Here is a 19,240-nt window from a genome sequence, read left to right as displayed (position 1 = left end):
TGGACAAGAGTATAATAGATACAGACCTAGATAGATAGATAGATAGATAGATAGATAGATAGATAGATAGATAGATAGATAGATAGATAGATAGATAGATAGATAGATAGATAGATAGATAGATAGATGCAAGCTTGCTGATTACCTAATCGTTTGAAACACCTGGGTTGGCTGTGGGAGAGATGGAAAACAGGCTGGATAGGGGTACTTGAGGACCGCGATTGAGAACCACTGGTATATAGTATATAGTGCAGTTCGCACCAGCCATGCTTCCAGCAAGATTAGCGATACTGTACACCCATATTAATATCTTAACTCTTCTTCAAATAACCGACAAACAAACCTGCACCACATAATATGAGCTGCACCACATAATGGAACCTTTTGCAATTTGTGGGGTCAATATTTGAGGTTGTTTACACCAAATAAAAACAAATAGTCATTAGATGCCGAAAATAAAACAGTCTGAAAAATGTAGGTTTCTTCACAAGTCACATACAGTATGGAATCTCTTTTTTTGTGCCTTGTATACACATGTAGCTACATCACATATAGAACATGGAAGGATTGACAAGAATGGAAAGGTTTACACTGCTCAAATGAGTAATTACACATGTCCAGGAAATGATCAAGGCAGAGCCAAATGATCACAAGCAGACGTTCTGCCCACCTTTCCATTTACTACCTGGACCTAGACAAAAAAAAGACAAAAAAAAAAAAAAGTCTTTGCTGGGGTTGTTTCATTGCGTCCTCTAACAATTTCCCTTTAGCTCGGGGGCATTTTGTCCCACTTTCCCCAGAAGTCATCTTACTAACAGGTAACAGTGAGAGCAACGAGGCACACTGGCCTATAATCTGGCTCAGTGAAGCATTTCATTTGGGTTCAGCTGTCAGCCTGCACAGAAGCAGAACACTTGGCACAATTATATCCCAAAACACTTGCGGCCTACAGGCCCAGAATTATAACGAGTGCCCCAGGAGACCCGAGGGGAGGGAAAGAACCCGTCGAGCCGGCGACGCTGATGATGAGCAGATGAGCTGGGATCAATGTTGGAGAGTCCACCTTAACGAACGCCGGGGAGTGTGACGAGGAGCGGCGCTTGGGGCCCGCAGCACTTTCATTCAGACAGATTTGTATTAGGGTGTTATTTACACACCTGCTGCCACCGGGATGGATAAGAAAACCCTCACGCCATCTCTGGCTGCTATGCACACACATTATACAAACAAGCGTATTGGTGGGGAAACTAGCACATCTGGGTAATCCTCTCCAAATACACAGACTAATTTTATTGGTCTCTAAACATGTCCTCTTGTAATCAGGGTTAATCAAGAATTGATCAAGATCTTTACAGCTGTAAGGAACAATTTGTTTGTTTCACTCCAGAGATTCCCTTCTCAGGTTGTGAAAGGAACTGTCTTCAAAAAAACAACTTTTAATTAATGTTCCTATATTTAAAAAAAACAAAAAAAAACAGGACATTATTATTAAAAACAGGACAAACATAACATGGCTAAAATGTTAATCACTCTAGTCAAAAGTAAAACCAAATGTTTGTGTACAAATGTTTTTTTTGTTTTGTTTTGACACAAACAAAGTAAGTTCGTTTATATGGAGAAAACGGAAATCTGAGAATATTTACTATTTAAGTGACTAAAATTTTAGATTTACCCTCATGTTATGTTGCGGGAAAAATTGACCCATTGTAAAATTTCTGATCTTTGAAGCTTTCAAAGCTCTTTGGCCAGTATTTAACCCTCCTGATAGTTTGCGGGTCAGTTAGGTCAAACTGACCATTGCAAAATTATTTGATTAAAGTAGTACTAGTAAGTGTAGTAACTCAATGACATGTAAATATTAATTAAAATTGATTAAAGATGCATTGTGCCATTTAAAAAGGTCATGTTAAAGCTTTTTCTACATCATACATGCGCCACCAATGCCCAGATGAGTACAGAGAGCCCTGACTGTTTTACTCTGAATGCATCTTATCTGCATTTATCTTCCCTTTATAGTTGAGTGTGCGGACCCCCGCACACTCCAAAATTTCTTTGTGAAGTGAGGGGCGGAGTTTTTCTTACCTCATTTGAAGTCATTTGAACTCACTTTAAGATCGTGCACGTACTCCGTCTATTTGGCCCAGTATCCATCCATCCATCCATCCATTTTCTTGACTGCTTATTCCTCACAAGGGTCGCGGGGAGTGCGTATCTCAGCTGGCTTTGGGCAGTAGGCGGGGGACACCCTGGACTGGTTGCCAGCCAATCGCAGGGCACACAGAGACGAACAACCATCCACACTCACAAGCACACCTAGGGACAATTCGGAGCACCCAATTAACCTGCCATGCATGTCTTTGGAATGTGGGAGGAGACCGGAGTACCCGGAGAAAACCCACGCAGGCACGGGGAGAACATGCAAACTCCACCCAGGAAGGCTGGAGCCTGGACTCGAACCGGAGCCCTCAGAACTGGATGGTGGGCGTGCTCACCACTCGTCCACCGTGCCTCCCATTTGACCCAGTAACTCAATTGAATTTCTGGGGTGTTGGGGGAATAACAGAAATCATTAATCGATTTGAACATAATTATCCATTAATCAATTCGTCTTCAATTAATGTAATGTAACAAAAGTCATGAAAGTATTTTATTGGTTTTAAGTTTGGCTTTTACTCTTGGCAGTGTAACTTCTTATTTTCATATTACCGTTTAAAAAATCAATTACTGAACCATTTTAGTGATTGGACAAGCAGTAATTCAAACTCATCACCGTGTGTGTACCATCCTCAAAGTTGGGTTGAGAACACAATTGCTTTTGTTTCACAGTTATAGCAGCAATTTAAGCCTGGAATTGATGATTCCTTTTTTTCTGGTATTCTCATTGGAAAAGCTAAATCTAAATCCTCACAAATCAGTGTCTCAGAATAGAATGCGTTCAACCTCTTGCGGTCCATTTACAAAGTTGGTTGAAGCACTTAAAGCTGCTCAGTGTAGAAATTAACCCAAAAATATCTTTACAATAGCCTTTTTATTTGATACCTTCTAATTAGCAGAGTAACACCTTAGCTGATCACGGGACTACATCTTCAGTGAAGTGAATATGCCAAAAAAATAAAAAAATAAAATAATAATAATAATAATAATAATAATAATAATAATAAAATATCTAATATCAAGACTGTGTATGTCTCTCACATTGTCAGACAAAACCAAGCAACAATATATTTGTACTTTTTGATTCACTATCTCATCATATTGTGCAGGTGTAGCGAATGCGGTAGCCGCTGAGCATGTGTCAGCATGACCAGATATAGACCGCAGCTTCTACATGGGTGGGTGAAATAGAACGCAACCAACTTGCCTGCAGCTGGCACACAGGAGTAGGCGGACTCATGATGGATGGAGATAGCTTGTCTAGGGGAGGTGGACAACATGAATTTTTTTTTTTTCTTTTGTTTTGCTCACCACGTGAGCGTGACCCCAGCCTATGCATACACCCCCTCCCTCTCCCACTCACAAAGACTAATGGGGAGATTCGCTCGTATTCTTCCACCATTACCTTACATGTCAGGGCAGCCTTAATGATCCATGCACATTTTTCGTCTCTTCTTTTAAGAAGTCAACATTGTTTTATTGGAAAATAAGTATTCATGGTAACTTTGTCACTGGATGATTTGGTTATTGGGTATGTTTTTGAGTCATGTAATTCAGTCTACTCTTATTAATTGGGGAAAAAAATCATAATATATATTATCAACACTGAGATTGTATGTGTTTTCAGTTTGAACATCTGAACGTGTATTTTCCCTTCCCAGCATTTTGTTGCTTAGAAAAGTGTAATCAAAAGCTGTCAGAATTTCTATTTACTTGCTGTCTCCAGTTTAGTGCACAACCTTGTTCGACTGCAAGCTTGCGTAACCAATAGCATTTACAATGTGTCAAAATATCAGAACATTATACTAATATGCTGTATTGTCTCATTTATTTAAATACATACTTTCACAGTTGGGGTAGAAACAGCAGGTGTAAAATGTAATTTCATTCAGGCGCTTGAGTTTTAGCATCCTGGGACAGAGAATGCTGGCTCAATTTCATAGTGTCACGGCTTGGTTTACTAGCCATTTGTTATTATAAGTCGTTCTCAAGATGTGCACAATGTAAGCACACTTCTCAGCAGTTGGAGCTGTAGAAAAGTAGTGAGAGCAGGTCCTTACAGTCTCCACGTTTATCTTAAAATATGTCTTGTGGCTTTTCTAATTCCTGTTCTTTCCAAAGGTGTTTGATGGGGTTGCTATCCGGTTCTATAAGGGGAGTCAACATCTTACACAGCCAACAATGTATGCACATTACCTTGTGCGCCGAGGTATTGTCATGATGGAACAAAAACGGCCTTCTCTAAATTGTTACCACAAATTGGAAATATAAAATTTGAAAATTGAGAAGTTTGCACTGCTTGCTGCACATTGTTTACAAACTGATCAGCTTATTCAGACTAGAGAAAGCAAACAAAGTGTATCAAGGCATGAGAGGAGGCATACAGTATATCAAAGCCTTCTTCTTCTTCTTCTTCTTCTTCTTCTTCTTCTTCTTCTTCTTCTTCTTCTTCTTCTTCTTCTTCTTCGTCTAAGCCTAATTTGGTGTATATATAATGAAGACAATCAGTATTTCAGTATTTTTGCTTGGAATTGTGCCATGAATTTTTTCTTGTGCAAATTTAATGCCTTGGTTCAAAAAAGCTTGGCACATTGGTATGGACATGCATCCACACTCACATCTACAGAGACCCAGCCTGGGATAAGCAGTAGTAAATGTATGGATGAAGCAGGTCCCATCTAAATGTGCGTACAGTAAGTCCCGCTATCCATAATTTAAATTAAACCCGATATCTGAGATTGACCCCAGTTGAAATGAACTAGATGGATGAGAATTTGGCCAAAACATGCACTGTGAAAATTAAACTGCACTAAAAAACAGAGGGGCCTATACACAAAAGGTTTGCGTCGCCTTTGCACCGCGCTAACCGGGAAAAATGGAGCAATCTGCGAGCGCCTAATTCACTAAACGCGCAGATGGGGAAATCCGTCACAAGTGCTCTGCCGAACAGTGTTGCCACAGTTACCTTGAAAAAGTAACTTAGTTACTTTACTGATTACTTGGTTTTAAAAGTAACTAAATTGCGTTACTGATTACTTGATTTTAAAAGTAACTAAGTTAGATTAAAAGTTACTTTTTTAGTTACTTTCAGCAGCTGCCGATAACACCATCTCAACATAAAAATAATGCAGTAGAAACGGAGTTCCAAATACTTTATTGAAAGTGCATTTTTAACATGAAAATAAAGTTTTTTTTTAATGAAAAACAAAATAGGCAGTCTCTCTTGACTTCTTGTAACGTAAATACTTTTTATAAAACAAAAAATAAAAATCTATCCAGGTTGAAAATGAAAATCCCCTAAATTCCTCTGTTTGTTCCGCTATTCCAGTGTGTACACATGTATCAGTTTAAATATTTATTAGTAGTTATTGACAGTTATAATTGTTTTTTGGTTTGTTTGTTTTTTCTCTTCAAAATAAGGATCAGGAAAACAAAAGGTTGATAATTTAATGTTAAACATAAATATTTAACCTTTAGACAGACACCAACACAATTAAACAGAATATTTGCACATTGTGAAGTATTTCAGAAACATAAATTTAAGACATGAAATAAACCTACCGTCCAGCCAAAAGAAATATGAAGCCACCTTATGGAACAATAAATCTATCAAACACATTTTAACCACTTAATATATGCAAAAATATTTCCAAAAGTTCATTTCCCTTTTTAATCAACAATTTTTGTATTTAACAATTTTTTTTTCTTTTGTCATCACTTTCATTTTTGGTTAATGTATGACATCTTTTTTTGTTTTTTTAATCTGAGACACGATGATGACCACAGAATCACTACTGTTTATATTTTGTTTTTTGGGCTGTCGTAATCGCGGGCACGTCTCAGTTCTCCTATCTGCTGCTCATGCTAGTTGTAGACATTGACAGGGAGCCACAAACTGAGAAATGAGATACTTGCAGCGTGCTTTTAGCTTAGCTGGTGTGTTGGCTGTGGGACATACCTGTGTCGTTTGAATCCATGCATTGGATCGTCACGGGAGTTATTCTTTTTGGCTCGCGCGCAGTACCAACGCCGGCCCGGGACATACAAGTGCACCGAGAGGACTCGATAGCCATGGGAAATACCGAGATGTACGGCACCGGCTTCTGTTAACTGTCTCCATTTGTATGTTGTCACTCGTTGCGCGCGCGCGCGCCGTGTCGCGAGCACGGAAACACGGAAGTAGCTTGAATGGTGATGCTACTGAAATGTAAACAAAACAAGTAGAGCACGGCGCAGAACTCTTGCTATTGTTATGAAAACCATAAAGCCTCACTCGCAACCGATACGGTCGTTTAGCTCCCCTTGACGAACGATGGTTCGGTCGAATCGTTTTTTTGTTCCACCCCTACTGAAAACGTAACTTGTCTGACGTCACTCCCCCTGGCGAGAGGGCGGAGACGACCTCATCCCATAATGCTTCACGGACCAGTTGAGGATGGAAATAAATTATTTTTTTTACCACTTTTATGGTCCATAATGCACACTTTTTTTGTTGTGTTGTGTGCCTGTTGGTTAATAAAACTAGTAGTAAAAGTATCATCACTTTTGTTTTGAATGTGCAAACCATTCATGACCAGACCATGGCTGAATTCAGTGTGGTGATCAATGACTTCTGCCTCATCTTCGTAGTTAGCAGTAGTTGTTTGTGACTGTTACAACATTGAGATAGTTTGCATTCTTCATGAAAATGTGGAGTAACGCATTGATTCTCTGGACAGTAACTTTAATCAGACTACTTTGTAGAATAAAGTAACGCGTTAGACTATTAGTTACTTTAGAAAGCAACTTTTTTGAGTAACGTGTTACTAAGTAACGCGTTACCGGCAACACTGCTGCCGAACAGATTGCGCCCCGGTGCGCCGGTGTTATTTGCGCGTATGTAAATGAGGTAATTTGCATACATTTGACGCAAAATATACCCACCCCAATGCAAATGAGACTCATTGATACACAGCGTCTAATTCACTAATGCCAGCACAAATAGCCACACCTCGTTTGCGTGACGCAAATAATGTTTTTGGAAAGCATGTATTAACTGCTGCAATCTCGATCATGACAGCATTGCGTGCCATTTGCAGCACAACATCCACGGCAGATCACGCAGAGAGGGGACAGAGAGAGAGAGAAAGAGAGAGCGAAAAAGAGAGGGGGAAATTATTCTATGTTTGTTTCAGGACACATAACGTAACCCGGGCTAATCGGCAATAGCGGGGAGGCATTTTACGATCATTTTTACGTGCCAGATGCATACTGTACGCCCACATCAACCTCTGAGAATGTATTTTTAAAAAACGATCGCACCAATAATTTGTACTTTATGAATGAATGACGTCGTTGTGGTCCTCTCTGCTCTGTACAGCTTAATGGCGCTTAATGACAGCTTAAACGCTTAAGCCTGGTTCACACGGCAGGAGAATTGGCCCGATTTTAGCCCCGAATTTCCCCTCCCGACAATCGTAAGGACGTGCCGAGACGCAAGCGATAATCTTCACAGATAATCCTGCCATGTGTATTGTCACCACACACGGCGCCTCCCGATATCGGCGCTCGGAAGGACCCCCGACTTGAAATCCGGCATATCCAACATGTTGGATTTTTTGGCTCGACTTCGCTCCACGCAGCAGATTGACAGTGACGTGCAGCCAATCCAAAAGCGAGCCAGCGAGGAAGCTGGTGGGGAATCCAAAATCAAAACAGTCATGACGCAGCAGAAAGTCCGTGCTCGCGCTATTACACTCTTTTTAGTTTTTTAATTATTTGTATTTTTTTGTGTGTTTTTTTTGTTTTTGTTTTTTTTATACATGCACACACGTTCTCCACAATTAAACGTGGTCCGGGTGGGACGCCAAGGCGCGCCGCCAGCACCGAGCCGAAGGCAAGCGATGTCTCGCCAGTGCCCATTTACGCTCCTTGAAACAACACCTTTTCTTTTTATCCAGCTTTTTCTGCTGAAAACCAGGATCGACTCATGTTGACGACTCGGAAGCCACGTTTAATCTCGAGAGGTTTTGCGAGACTTCCTGTCACATTCTTGAATGAACTCGGCTCGTGTGGGGTGTGTTGATTGTGTAGTGTGGCCGCACACAACACACGGTACGTTCAAAACTAGAACTCCCGTGATTTTTTCTCTTCACGTGTGGTGTCTGTCAAAGATTGGAAATTGGCCGACAATTTTAAAATCTTGCCGTGTGAACCAGGCTTTACTCTCGGTCCAAGCTCGCTTTCTGATAATGTCATCTTTCTCGCAACTGTTACTATAACAACCATGTTCTTGGTGCAAATCCATTGCCATGTGTGGTAAATCAGGTGCAAATTAGCTCCAAGCTGTCAGTTTTGTGGGCGTGTTTGCGCCGGTATATGATTAGAGCAATATCCTTAGTGAATAGGTGGGTAACTGGGCGCAGACTGCGAGTGCAGTCGTGGTGCAATATTCCGTGCTATTACCTGACGCAGCGCATTCTTAGTGAATATGCCCCAGAGGGTTTTAATACTGCACAAATGGAAATCAACCTGATTTTTTTTTTTTTTAATAGATGTGCTGCTTTTAATATTGTGACATGACGTATCGTGATATCACAATATTGTTATTCGTTACATCCCTATTCTTGAGTAGCCACCAATAACAAGTATAAATACCACTAGTACCTTTGATTCATAAAATTTTCTCCCCCCAAAAAACAATGACAGATTATTTTAAAGAAAAATCTATATATCCCAATATACCATTTTCCTTAAAATGAAACTAAATCAAATGGAATCAATCAATAGAATTCTCGGTTCTTCTAATTTCGAGTTCCTGATGGTAAAACGGCCACAAGGGGCATCATGACCACCAATACCTTGAAATACAACCGGGTATTGGCCCAATAATGATACCTGGTATTGGTACTCTACTTACCCATCGCTATTCCTTTCCCATAATTATGATTAAGGTCATTTTCAAAGGATTTTTAATATGTATTCAAAAATCTTGTCCTTGCACTTTGTTCATTTAAAAATGTTAACTCAGATGCTTTTGTTTTGTTTTTGTTTTTTTAAACTTCGCCCTCTGTTTGTAACTGCCTTTAAGTTTTGACCTTCCAAATAGAGTATTGAAGCATATTAAGTTAAGTTTTGAATGAAATGCGCTATAAATCAGTGATTCTGTTTTTTGTTTTGTTTTTTTACAACTCTCACGTACTGCCTAGGTAGTGGGATTTTTTTTAGAGGGGAGTAGCATTTTTTTTTAAATGGTATTTTATAGTAAGTATGTAGACATAACCAACATTTGTATTTATTTATTTATTTATTTAATTAATTTCTTTCATTTGTAAAAGAAAAAAGACAATACAAAACAATGTTGCTCGATGTTGAATGAAGAGGAGGAGAAAGAAGACAAGTTTTATTTTCTCTGCCCTGTTTATTCCCATCATTCAGTTACAAAGTAAAGTAATTTAAAAAACAACAAAAACAAGATAAAATTGTGTGACAGCTGGTCACACAGACACATCACATCACATCACTTTTGTTCGCGATTTGCAATTCGGTACAGTTTGTAACAATAAAAATGTCACTGGCATAATGATCAAACTTAACCTCGTTCATATTTCTTTAACAAACAATAAATCATGACACTAATTATGACAATTGGATCAACGTCTGCATTTTACAAAAAAAAAAAAATAATCGTTTCATCCATTTTCTCTTCTACTGATCATCCTGATGGTCACTGGGATGTATGGGAAACTAATCAAATGACTTGTTTTGGTGAGCGGCGGTCAATAGCATGAACTGGTCGCCAGCCAATCACAGATTGTGTGAGAATTTATCTGTTGCTAGCTGCACGAAAGTCAGCTATGTGCTGGTAAAAATTGAGTTGGGCCAGTGAAAAATGACAAGAGTCTGTGTAAACATATTTTTCTGTCCTTGGAAGATTTTCAACTGATGAGAAACTGACAACCACTGCAAAACACACTGGCATGTCTCCCATGAGCCACAGCTGCAATGTTCAATAATTGCTTAATTAACTGTTGCTGTCGAAAAGTCTCCTCTGAAGACGTTTTGGATGTTGTTTATGTGCATGCAAACACACACGCTGAACAGCTACACGTCGCTGTGCATTCTTGCGTGCACACTTGCACACATGCAATTAAACTTTCACAATAACAAATGAGTGACTTTAAGTACAACAAAATGCTGCAAAAGAACGTCTCAGTGGAATTTTACTTTCTGTTATGCTCACAGACCAAGGAGTTTTTCCATAAAACTAATTATAATGTCCCTTCATTTACACCCTCCATGGTCCCTCTTCGCCATTTTTTTTATTTTACTTCTTTAGTCTCAAGTGTCAGAAACCCCATTACAGTATTTACATCAGTGGACCCTCAAAGCGCTCTCGTTCAAAGAGCCGTGGAGAGAAGGACGCATGGAGGCGAAGAGATATGCTTGGAAGGAAAAAGATGGATGGAGGAAGCTGAGCAGCCACACAGAGAGATGTTGGCCAGACGCAAGATGAAGGGTGAGGGAGAGGATGGAGAAGCGAGAACAAATATACTTCACAACTCGGGAAATATACAATCAACAATAACACACAGCACAATTCTAAGGTGCACTTGTCGTGTTTTGCCGTCGGTAAATCAGGAGACTGCTAATTTGAATTGCTGCTGTAATTATCCTAATCAATTTTCTGAGTGATTGGCACCCTGTACTTTTTCAGAGTGGATGTTACCATTTATGGCTTTATTAATCAAAATAAACCTTTTTTTTCTTGTTATGTTGGCTCTCATAGATGTTTGATTAATTTATTTTGGCTCATATGAACAAATTTTAGTTCATGTATTTAAGATGGCGTTTTGCTATTCATACATTGAAAATGCAAAAAAAAAAGAGGCAGCGGCTTTGGTTGTACTGCAGAAAAGCTTTGGAAAGTCATAAAGAAGCACAAAGCAAAGAAAAACCTTGTTGGAGGGCCATTTTATTGTGTTGCCAAACTGCTATATTTATGAGCAAGAATACTCAGAAACAGCATGTCGATTTGCGCGCTTTCCTCTCTGTTCAAAAGTGTAGTCAAACAGATCACAGTCATTTTACAACCGTTTAAAAAGGCACCAAATTCATTTATACTAATGTCAGAGTGACAATAATTCAGGCTTGTTTTCAGTCCTTTGTATAGCAACTAATCATGTGTTCCAAAGCTTCAATAATTAACAATTTAAATTACGTTTGTACACGCTGGAACCACACTGGATGCATTTCCTTTGTTGTCAGAGGAAATTATAATTTCATATTTATGTATTATTTTCTTAGACATAAATAATAGATGATAGACGTACTGCACATCCATTTTTGTTTGGTTGTTTGTTTTGTCCCTGGATTCCCAAGAGGAATAAAGTTATTAATTCTTTGGTGGTTTTGCGGTTGGAGAGGCTAACAATTCAGACACTGCTGAGCAAATATCTGCGCCTGAATAGAACTTGTGATTGTAATTAGATGTACAAAACCAAAATAAGAAAGCATAAGATGCACATTAGGTTAGCAGCTGAATTCAGAGAGCCTTTGAGAGAAGGGTAGGAAAAGGACAGGTGTCAAGATAAAAGCCTCAGAAGTAGAAGAGTTATGGACACTGAAAGGTGACCAAGTGGAGGACTAGGGAGAGATGGAGATTCAGCACCAGGAGTGCTTACTGCTGTCCTCCTACATTGAAATTCTGAGCTCATAGTTTGCTCAAACCACTCCCCTCTTTTTATTTCCGAGGGTGATGTCATCTATATGGCTCCTTTGGTCAGACGCCACCATCGCTTACGTCTCTGTCACTGTCACCATTTGCGTCCACACACGCTCAAGCACTTAGCCTCACAGCGACCTACATCGTAATGCACATTTGCTGCAAAGGACACAAATATATATGTATCATTAGATGGGTGGAGTCAGCAGGGACCAGGCGGGAGTGGAGTGCATGATGGAGTATCACAGAGTCATGGCACAAGGACAGTAAGTGAGTTGGAAAGCCACCTATACTAGGAGAGCTTTATAGCTGGTTTGAGGCTGGCTAATTAAGGCCATTGTGGAGGGGCGTGGTCCATTTTAATATGTGAGAGTGGTTGCAGCGGGGAGGGAGGGTGGAGTCGGCCGTGAATCATTTCAAATCATTAGGAATTCATGGATGGGAGGAGAGGAGTTGGGGTGGGTGCATGTGTGTTTTAATAACAGGAAGGTGGCCAAAGGCAAGTGCATTAATATTTTATTTTGATTATGTTAAGTATCACTATATGATGTGCCAGAGAGCAAACACTGAAAATGTTGTCCTTTTTCCCACGATTTTTGAACTTTTTAACATCAAAATTGATTGTGATTAGATCTGTGTTGAAAGGGGAAGATCTGTCGTTGGACTGTGCTTTTGGAAGGAATATCTGTAATAGTCCACCAGACTTTAAGCAATAGATTTATTGTTTATTGGATAAATTGCTTCGGGCAAATGCTAATCAGGCTCCCTTAATGTTATTTTCCCCAAGAATAATACTTTATTTAGAATTCTAATTGATTAGTTTAATACATTACTTTGACTGTACTTAAGGATAGAAACATTTCGACGGTTCTCAGGGACAATGATGGAAAGTAGTGTTAATTTTATTTGGCATTTTTAATTTAGTCTCAGTTTTAGTCCAGTTTCAATACCGCTTCTTAGTTTTTATCATAGTTAGCCAACCTCATCCCGTTTTTATTTAGCCCATTTTTAGTCGACTATAAATCGAGCATTTTAGTCTTTATTTTAGTCCAAGAAAACATACTTTTATTCGACGTTTTAGTCTAGCTTCAGTCAGGACAGTCATTTTATCCCTGTGTTTTTTGTTTTTTTGTTTTTGTTTTGTTTTTTAAAGTCAACAGATTATGTTGAACATTTCAGTTCTAAAATATTTCACAAACAATTTTCTCTCACCTTTTTGATGGAAAAACAACTTCACACACAATTACAGTGGCTACTATGGCTCCATGCTATGAGCTAGTAAGTTAGCCAGCATTAGTTAGCAGTTGCATTAAAGGGATAGTGCAAATTTTTTGACATGAATCTCTATTTCATCCTGACAGCGTTCTGTAAAACAAGCTCTGGTCCGGTGTTGGACGCGAGGAAAATAGTCCGGCAAGTTGGCTGGGGCCATCTAAATAAAGCGTTTTTCTTCTAAGAACAATTTGTGTTCAAAAGAGTGATACATTTGCATCACAAAACTCCCTCCTGAAAAAAAAGTCAGACTCCATTACCGCCGGGCACTATTTTTCTGTTCGTTCGTATCACTGCGCGGCACCCTGCATACGGCTGATAGACGCGCACTAATCTGCAAGTTGTTTGTCTCTTCGAAGGCGGAAGGCGCGGATCAGCTGTCTGCAGGGTGACGCGCAGTGATACGAACGAACAGAAAAATAGTGCCCAGCGGTGGGGCAACACTCCCCCATCAGAAACCGTACCGGTGCAGGCATGCAGCTGAATGAGCGCAACCGCCAGACACCGACACCGTCCCTTGAGGAATATCACGGCCATAACGCCGAGAACAGTCCACTCCATAAGCGCCATCCATCCAGCTCACCAGCGCAGACTGTCCAGCAGCGACAACTTCTCCTCCGTGTGGAGGGGCTGTGAAAAATGCTGCCTGTCTCCTGGCGCAAAAGACACAAGCCACCCACAGGTGACCGGTGGGGAAGTCGGATGGCGCCGACACTCGCCCAACAGAAACCGTGCTAGTGCAGGCATGCCGCTGAATGGGCGCGGCCGCCGGGCACCGACACGTCCCGCGAGGAATATCACGGCCAAACCGCCGAGAACAGTCCAGTCCAAATCGGGTCCACACAAAAGACGAAACGCCACATGACAAAAAGAAAGACAAAGACGGCTGCTGCAGCTCACAGCGCCATCAACAAACAGCCAAGACAAGAGAGTCGACAGACACACCGGCGCACGCCATCTTGTCGAGGCAAAAAAATCCCCAAAAAAATAAATAAATAAATAAATAAATAAATAAATATATATATATATATATATATATATATATATATATATATATATATATATATATATATATATATATATATATATATATATATATATATATATATATATATATATAATATCTACACTTGGAAGAGTGTAAAATAAAGAATTGGGAAAAAAAAAGTCAAGCAAGAGTTGAGGAACAAACTTGCAATCTTCAGCCTGGGAGATAGCCGATCTACTCCCTAAGTCACGCAGCTCCTACCGTGTGTTAGTATAACACTCGTGCCAGCTGGAATCTTTGGCTCCAACAGACCACAAACAATGTGTTTGGTCTTCTCTTTGATATAGGTGGCTAGTGAGGCAGTCTACCAAACTGAAGGTTGTGAGTTCATTCCTCAACCCTTGAGTGACTTTTATATTTTTTCAATTCTTTATTTTACTCTCCTTCCAAGTGTAATATTACCATAAAACTGAGTCTATTTGGTCCCACTCTAAATAGTCAAATTTACTCCACAGAATTTACTGTGTTTTTATTTGAGGCGCCGTGTCATTGTACACTCGCCGAAAGATGGGCATCGTCAACGACGCACAGTGACATGAGATGGAAGTGCCCAGCTCTGGCTAATGTGTATTACATTGATGGGCAACTTGTGGCTGGCATGCGGCCCACGCCCTGTGAGTGACCACCCTCCCCTCCAAAAAAAAAAATATAAAAAAATAGGGAAACAAATTACATATATACACCAGGCCAAAGCCAAATCCTAGCCATTAGACGTTCAGGAGTTTTGCAAACCCAAGCAGGCGGTGGAATGAACTGCCAATTCCAGTTCAATGGGGAGATACATTTTCATCAAACACTCAAGACCTTTAAGGCCACACAAACAGGGGTGATAGTTAGACTACACCTCTTTGACACACATAATTATAATTAGATAGGGAACTTGAGCTAGGCTGTTATGTCACTTTGACCATTCTAATTGCTATGGATTTCTTTATCCTTTATTTCTTATAAACATCTCTTTAGATAAGCCAGCTTCTTTCAGCACAACTGTTTACTATGTGGAACCCATTTGACTTCAGCATTGCTAGTTTGCATTCGGTCAGCAACATTTGTGTGGTCAAAGCAGAGGTGTCAAATCAAGGTCCAGAAAGTACAAACGATCCCACAGTTTGGCTGTGCTTTGACTCAACTGGCAGGTAAACAAGCTTCCGGCAAGCTAATACTGTAGTAGAAGCAACTGTGGCTTAAGCCAAACTGTGGTAGGGATTTTACTTTCTGGAGCTGGATTTGACACCACTGATTGGTTCATTATCCCAACGCAAGCCAACAATACGGAATGAAGCTGGCCTACCTGGAGATATTTGTGCAAAGGAGTCGGTGCTGAGGCCAAGGCGAGAGCGGTCACTGTTGTGGCAACATGGAGTCAGTCCAACAGGAAGTATTGGGCCCGGGGAGACATTCAGTACTGAGGCTGAGGTGGAAACTGCTATTGTCAGTGTGACGTATCTTGATGAAGTCACTACAGCTGGAGATATTGATGCTGGGGGCGTCATGCTGAAACCAAGGTTGGAATCTAGCAAAGGCCCCAACACACAAGAGAAGAAACTGGTGAAAATTGCAGGCTGTTGAAAAGCACGAGTCATTTCATCACCTCTTTACTGTTCCAGCAAAGTATGACTGTTAGTTGGGCCAACTGTCCAAAAACAGTGTTAAATTCTACGTTTGCAACTGCATTACTGACAGGAAGAGGAAAATGCAATCTGTATAATGCAAAACTGTCAATTAAAGGTTTATTTAATGCAAGTTAAGTGTGTGTGGGGCCAACAAAATGACCGCATCCAGTAATGATGCATTGTGAGTAGTCCAAAAGCACTGTTGAAAATTTAGCACCGGCATGGAGGGAAAAAAATGCACCATTACATGCACCTCTGCAAATGTAAATCTGAATCATGTGTTTATGCGTGTGAGTGAGACAGAGTAAGCATGAGAGATCAAGTGAGAAGGCAGAAAAAGCAACCTGGCCTAGCTGACTATTGGCCATTCATTGATTAAGGAGTCATTTGAAAGTCATCCTCTTTCACGCGCTGTCCATAGCTCTCTCTCCCTCTCTCTTTTTCCTTTCTATCTCTCTTACCCACACACACACGCACACACACGCGACTGACAACATAAGGTAATAAGCAGCAACCTGCCAATGACAGTGCATTTCAGGCTCGTAATTTTTAACACGTCCTAATTGAAAGTGTTAGCAGCGCAAGCAAGAGGAGGCTGGGAAGGACACGGATGATTTGTTGGATGAGTTGTGAGGTGATTGACACACAGTCGGTAAATCATGAAGTGGGTTTGGGTAGAAGGGGTTGTGGTGGCTGAAAGAGGAATGTCAGAACCTTGGGCCTAATTGAAAAGAGCAGTAGTTTTTGTGTGTGAGGGTTAGGGAGCCTAACATATCAAGAGTGTCCCTGGTCAGCATCAACTGGCCAGAAGATGGAACAAAAGTGCACACACTCTGTACTTAAGTTCAAGTACAGATATTTTGTAAAATAAATAAATAAATAAATAAATAAATAAAAGTCAACTTGATTACCGTACTTATACCACTGATGACCTGGTTAGCTCATTGTGTCTGTTTTTTTTCTCTTATCGGCTTAAATAATGCATGAAGAAAATACTTTTTTTTTCTTTTACACTGCAAATATATAATAACCTGGCAATAGGCAGATTAATATTGCGCTTCACTCAAAGGAGTTATCCATCTGGTACCACTCCACGGTAATTTGCCCAGGAATGGTGGGACATTCTGGACAATAATTCGAGCTAATTGGACGATGCAGCATTGTACACGTTTGTTTTAACCAATCACGGCCACGGATGAAAATGTCGTCTTTTCGTCGAGGGGGGAAAAAGCACGAACATCTTCCCAGCTAGAAATCCTCTCGCTGTTCAACATTCAACAATGAAACGGTGAGTAATTCTGCAAGAACAAAATTAACTGCAGCGTCCAATCGTCCATGTTCGGTTTGTTTGTTAGCCCTTCCTGTTTTCATCACAGTTGCATGTCCCGCCCCAAACACAATGTTGCTCTGTGATTGGTCCGATGGAAATCAACAGGCTCGGTACAAGTTGTATTCTCCGGAGTTTGTGAACTCACAAATACCGCGAGAATTCATCTTCTGAGAGCAAGGTTAGCAAATATTATGTACACTCACAGAAATATTTCAAGACTAACTTAAGATTTATGTACATTTTTTACATGAAAAATTCCCATTTACATTTTTTTAGATACACAAACCTACCAAATAAACCTTATATGATATGTATTCATTAGTCTAATTAAGCCTATTTATTTGAAATGCATAAGTGCCCCGTGGTTCCGTCTCCCCTCCCCCTTCAACTCCCCTCCAATTTTAATGCACTTCATGTCCAAGGGGAGGGGTGAGTTGGGGCGGGGAGCCATCAGGGGGGATGGACTACAGTGCCTGGCAGCGCTGTGGTCCCCCCATCTGTGTCCCTGCCCCACCACTTTGTCCCTCCATTTCCTTTTTTAATGCACCACACATATACATATAAAAAAAATTTTTTGGGATGCGGGTGTATCGGAGTAAGGGAAATTTTCTCCCTCTGCTCCGACTCACCTGCTCCCAATTTTAAATGCACCACACGCACACACTTGTATATACACTGGGTGGGGCCACATTCACGGTGTAAGGGTAGAGCTCGCCAGTCGGCGAGCTGGCGGACTCAGTAACAGGGTTAGGTGTCACTAGTATGCTGGCGTGACGACCGGGGCCTGTTCCCACCGGGCTCGGTGCTCTGGTGTTCCGCCTCTCCCCCGGTGCTTCCTCCTCTGCTTCCCCCCTCCCGCCGCTGTGTTCCTTTCGCACGGCTGGAGGTGGGGTGGGCACGTCTTCCCTCTCTGCGCTGCTGCCTGGTGCCGGTTTCCGGGGGTGGGGCTCGCGGGGGGCGGGGTTCGCGGGGGGGTTGGCGGTAGTCTGGGGGGGGTGGCGGCTTGTTTGGTGGAGGTATGGGTGGGTGGGGGTTTGGGTGTTGGGGGTCGGGGTGTGTTCGGGGGTTTGGGGGCCGGGGGTGGCAGGCCTGGGTCGTGGCGGGTGGCGGGTTTGGGTGGGGTGCGGGGGGGGCGGGGTTCGCGGGGGGGTTGGCGGTAGTCTGGGGGGGGTGGCGGCTTGTTTGGTGGAGGTATGGGTGGGTGGGGGGTTGGGTGTTGGGGGTCGGGGTGTGTTCGGGGGTTTGGGGGCCGGGGGTGGCGGGGCCTGGGTCGTGGCGGGTGGCGGGTTTGGGTGGGGTGCGGGGGTGGCGGGGTTCGCGGGGGGGTTGGCGGTAGTCTGGGGGGGGTGGCGGCTTGTTTGGTGGAGGTATGGGTGGGTGGGGGGTTGGGTGTTGGGGGTCGGGGTGTGTTCGGGGGTTTGGGGGCTGGGGGTGGCGGGGCCTGGGTCGTGGCGGGTGGCGGGTTTGGGTGGGGTGCGGGGGGGGGTCGTGGGGGGGGTGGGGGGGGGGAGGGGGGGCTGGGGACCGGTGGGACGCTGTGGGGGCCCTGCTGGGCCCGCCGGGCCTCGTTCTGAGGCCTTGGGCTCGGGGGTGTGGGCCGGGGCTGGGGCGGGGGTGTTCCGGGCGTCTGGGTCGGCTCGCCGACCGGTGTCCGCTCGTGTGGCGTGGGGGTGGCCTTGGTGCTGCCGCGGCCGGGGGATTCCGGGGGGGGGGGGGGGCGGTGCTCGCTTTGCTGGACTGCGGTTGATGGCTTCTTTCTTTGGTGGTGGTCCTTATGCATGCCAGATCCATCGCACCAGCATCTACTGAAACTCAAACAGAATTTGCCTCTCCCTCCCACAGCCCCTTGAATCACTTTGCTTTATCTATCCTTCCCTCCTTCCTCTCTTTAGTTTTTCCTCTGGTCACTTGAGATCTCAATTTATTGGAAGTTTGAGGTTTTTGGGGTTGGCATAAGACTCTGGTTTTGTAACCACGCAGGAGGGGTTTGGTTGGTGCTGGATTTCACTTTGATGGATTGGATGTACTGGCTTCTATGGATCTCACTCTGCCTCATCGATCCTTCCCTCCTTCCTCTCTTTAGTTTTTCCTCTGGTCTCTTGAGATCTCGTTAATTTGCT

This window comes from Festucalex cinctus, chromosome 13, assembly GCF_051991245.1.
Source record: "Festucalex cinctus isolate MCC-2025b chromosome 13, RoL_Fcin_1.0, whole genome shotgun sequence".
Classification (NCBI taxonomy): Eukaryota; Metazoa; Chordata; class Actinopteri; order Syngnathiformes; family Syngnathidae; genus Festucalex; species Festucalex cinctus.
This window is presented reverse-complemented; position numbering follows the sequence as displayed.